The following is a 4,843-nucleotide window of genomic DNA, read 5'->3' as shown; positions in this document are numbered from 1 at the left end:
GTGTGTGTGTGTGTTGTGCAGTAGGTGACTGGACTGTTTAAAGGTATGCATTACGTAATGGGTCCACTGATGACAGTTTAACAACGGGGCCTGTGGTGCAAGTCAGGCTGGGATTCAGCAACTCTGCCACCAAACTAACTGAAAAGAGGAAAATATAAAGATAAAGAAATTAATCTGCTCATTAATTTTTTGAGCTATGAATAGTTTGCAACCTTGGACAACTCAAACACTAGTCTGTTTTCATCTTTAAAGGACAGGAGCTCACATATTTCTCCTTAGCTTGTCTCAGTGTTCTTGTAATAGCCAAGGTCAAATGAATTCCTTCCCTGTAAACAGATTTAAATCTTAAACTGTATCAAAGTCAACAGCTGTGTCTGCAAGACTGTCTGACAATAAAGCACTGACCTTATTTGCAACAGAAGCTCATGTTCTGGTACCGCTCAGACCCTCACACTTGCTGAGCAGACAGCACCGTCCTGTCCAAACACAGTGCTGCAATGAATCATGGGTAATGGATGATTCAGGGCAATGATGGAGTGGTGCATGGAGACCAACATGTTGATAACTACTCTCCCCGGCCTCCCTTTTTGACCTGATGCCAATAATTTGTTTTCCACCAGCACTCCACCATCTGTCTCAAAACACACACACACACACACACACACACACACACACACACACACACACACACACACACACACACACACACACACACACACACCAGCACAATGTCTTGTGTTTAATGTAGTGGATGTTCATTCTGAACCTGTACCTATCCTCCTGATGAAACCGACAGTATACTCTCTGTTAAACTGTAGGATAGGGCTGCAATTAACCATTATTTTCATTATCAATTAATCTGCCAATTATTTTGTAGATTAAGTAATTATACATTTGGTCTATAAAATGGTAAAATGGAAAGTAGTGAAAAATGTCCATCCCAGCTTCCGTTTTGTCTGAAACTAAAGATATTCTGTGAAATATGATTTAAAAAAACAGAGGAAAGCTAAACATATCCATATTTGAGAAACTGAAAACAGCATTTTCTGATTTTTTTTGCATGAAAAATGAATTTAATGATCAAAGTAGGATCCCGAGGCGTTCCCAGTGAGGAGATATAATCTCTCCACCGAGTCCTGGGTCTTCCCCGGGGTCTCCTCCCAGCTGGACGTGCCTGGAACACCTCCCTAGGGAGGCGCCCAGGTGGCATCCTTACTAGATGCCCGAACCACCTCAACTGGCTCCTTTCAACGTAAAGGAGCAGCGGCTCTACTCCGAGTCTCTCACGGATGGCTGAGCTTCTCACCCTATCTCTAAGGGAGACGCCACCTGTCTGAGAAAACCCATTTTGGCCGCTTGTACCCGCGATCTCGTTCTTTCGTTCTTGTTATAAAATAAATCTATAAAATGTCAGAAAATGGTGAAAAACGTTGCTCAGTGTTTCCCAAAGCCCAAGATCACGTCCTCAAATGTCCAGTGTTGTCCACAACTCAGAGATATTCAGTGTACACCTGCAGTACGGTTCTATCTTACGCCATATTATATGTTGTCTATTATCTTCACATATATTGTGTATAACTACAGTGCCCTCCAGAATTGGCACCCCTTTAGTAAAAATGAGCAAAACAGGCTGTAAAATGTATTTTATTGTTTAACGTCTTGGCCTTTCACTCAAAATATTCACACAAATCTGACCTTTTCACTGAAGTAAAAGTATTGAAAGAAAAACAAATGTTGACTTTAAATAAATATTTTTCTCCAAAACATGTGTGCCACAATTATTGGCACCCCTTCATTTAATATTTTGTGCAGCCTCCTTTTGGCAGGATTACAGCTCAGAGTGTTCTCCTGTGATGCCTGATGAGGTTGGTGAACACATGGCACGGGATCTGAGACCATTCTTCCACACAATCCTTCTGATCCTTCAGATTCAGAGGTTAACGCTTGTGGACTCTCCTCTTCAGCCCATTCCACACATTTTCTATAGGATTTAGGTCCGGGGACTGTGATGACCATGGCAAAACCTTTATTCTGTGGTCAGTAAACCATTGTTGTGTAGATTTTGAGGTATGCTTTGGATCATTGTCCTGCTGGAAGGTCCAACCACGGCTCATTTTAAGCTTCCGGGCCGAGGCTGTTAGGTTTTCATTTAATATCTGCTGGTATTTGATAGAATCCATGATACCATGTATCCTAATAAGATGTCCTGGGCCTTTGGAAGAAAAACAGCCCCACACCATCAAAGATCCACCACCATACTTCACAGTGGGTATGAGGTGCTTTTCTGTATGGCTATCTTTCTGTCTACGCCAAACCCACCTTTGATGTTTGTTGCCAAAAAGCTCTATTTTGGTCTCATCTGACCATATAACCCTGTCCCAATCAAAGTCCAGTAACGTTTGGCAAACTGTAGGCGCTTTAGTTTGTTGTTAATTGACAGCAATGGCTTTTTTCTGGCAACCCTCCCAAACAACTTGTGGTGATGTAGGCGGCGTCTGATGGTGGTTTTGGAGACTTTCTGACCCCAAGATTCAACTAACCTCTGCAATTCTCCAGCTGTGATCATTGGAGATTATTTTGCCAGTGGAACCATCCTCCTCACGGTGTGTGGCGTCAATGTACACACACGTCCTCTTCCAGGCTGATTCTCCTGTTGCTTTAAGCTTCTTAATTATTGCCCTGTAGTGGAAATGGGCATTTTCAACTGTTTCAAGATTTTCTTATGTATTTCCTCATTTGTGCAGCTCAACAACTTTTCGTCGCAGATCATCACTGTGTTCTCGGGTCTTTCCCATAGTGAAGAATGACAAAGAGAATGTTGGCCTGTGTCACCTCATATTAATACCCCAGTGAAACAGGAAGTCATGGTTGACCACTTAAGAGTTCCTAATCAAACATGTGAACTTAAAGATGTAAGATGTGACTGGAAATACACTTCAGTTAGATTAAAATCACAGGATTTTCTAAGGGTGCCAATAATTGTTTGATGTTTTGGAGAAAGATATTTATTCAAAGTCAACATTAATTTTTTCTTTCAATAATTTTACTTCAGTGAAAAGGTCAGATTTCTGTGAATATTTTGAATGAAAGGCCAAGACTGTTAAACAATAAAATACATACAAATACATACTGTTTTACTCATTTTTACTAAAGGGGTGCCAATTCTGGAGGGCACTGTAGTTATGTAATGCCATTCTACCATTCTATTATCTTTTCTGTACTTCTGTCCAAGAGTGTTCCTCATTTTGTTCATTTAAAAGTATGACTATGAAATGTACACACTTTCAGTTAGATGTGTAACTGGAAGGGGTGTCTCTAAAATATTAGGCCCCCTTGAAAACATCCCACTAACAGTTCTGACACAATAAATAAGTATAATTACAGGAATGACCCGGGGACCCTGTCCAGCTCTGAGGCCCCTGAATCATCCTCATTTAGCGGTGTCCCTGCTGTAGGTGGACAGGTCGCCGTTGAAGTGATTGCCAGGTCCCGCGCTAAAAGCAGGCCAACCTATAATTTTAAGCCTAAAATACCTGACCTGGACACCAACTCTCCTGCCACTCCAGATACCTCAGGAAACAGGATCTTTGGCAGGAGATAAGAAGCGTTAAAGGTTTGGAGAGAGGGAGGTGGGAGAGGGGTAGGGTTGATGTTGATGTTACCAGATACCTCTTGTGACACATCCTGTCTCTGTCAGGTAAGGCCACAGGGGTTGAGTGGTCCATTTAGACAGTTTTTACATCCGTATAACTCTTCATAATATCCTCACAACAGACTTTGTTACTTTCACTCCTGATTTCTGAAAACTCTGGAAATATAAAGACCACCAGACACTTCAGAGAAGAATTAACAAAGGTCTACTTTAGTTTTTTCCCTCCATGATTTGCGATTTTATAACTTCAAAATGTGTTTTACTTTGACATGACTATATTAACATTATACTACCCTGTCATTGTGTAAGGTTTCCCTTCTAAACATGTTTCCCCCTTAAGTCGAGGCTGATATCAACTGGGCCCTCAAACACAGAGCTGCAGTGGTAAGGTCGTTACTGCCACCTAGTGTCACTCCTGCTCTCTACACCATGATGTGCCGACTAGACCCATCTCCAGAGGCCTGACCATAATGAAAAGGGCAGATAGGCCTACTGACTAAATCGATCAGATTTGGCTGTCACAGGCAGAAGGAGCTTTGCCTGTAATGTCCTCGATGCATATCAGAGCGCTTTTAAACCTCTGTGCAGAGGTGCTTGAGAGGCTAATTAGATCTCTCCTCATAGATCATTCAATGATAGTTCACATTCTGAGGAGGAGAGACACTTGTGATCTGGCACAGAGGTTGTCCTGCGAGAGGTTAAGGCAGAATGGCAGCGTCCTTTCCGCATGAGCGCCTCCACCAGCCTCAGCCTGCACTGACAATCTGGGACCAAACATCACACTTTGTCCAGTTAAAGCAAACCCTTCTGGGCTCTTTATGTCAGACGTGGGCCGTTACAATGTCAAAGTCTTAAAAGGATGCCGCTCAATATGCGCCATAAAATGCCTGCATGGCCTCTAGCATGTATGAAATGGTAGAGTATGGCATATAAGACAGCTGGTTTCTGCTCCTACTGCAGGGAATCTGAAGGAGCGCATCCACCTCTTCTGTTGCAGCGATGCGCAGCCGTGCCGCATGACTCACAACGGCACAAATGGCACGGATGTAAACAGGAGGCGGGCTCAGGTAGGCCTAACCTGTACCTGCCCAGCCAATGGGACGCCGCGTTTCTCTGCCCTCGTCTCCGATCTCTCGGTTTTCATTGGTCCTCCGCCGCGTCGATATGGTGTAAAAGAGCGAGGCGCAGCTT

This window comes from Cottoperca gobio, chromosome 17, assembly GCF_900634415.1.
Source record: "Cottoperca gobio chromosome 17, fCotGob3.1, whole genome shotgun sequence".
NCBI lineage: Eukaryota > Metazoa > Chordata > Actinopteri > Perciformes > Bovichtidae > Cottoperca > Cottoperca gobio.
This window is presented reverse-complemented; position numbering follows the sequence as displayed.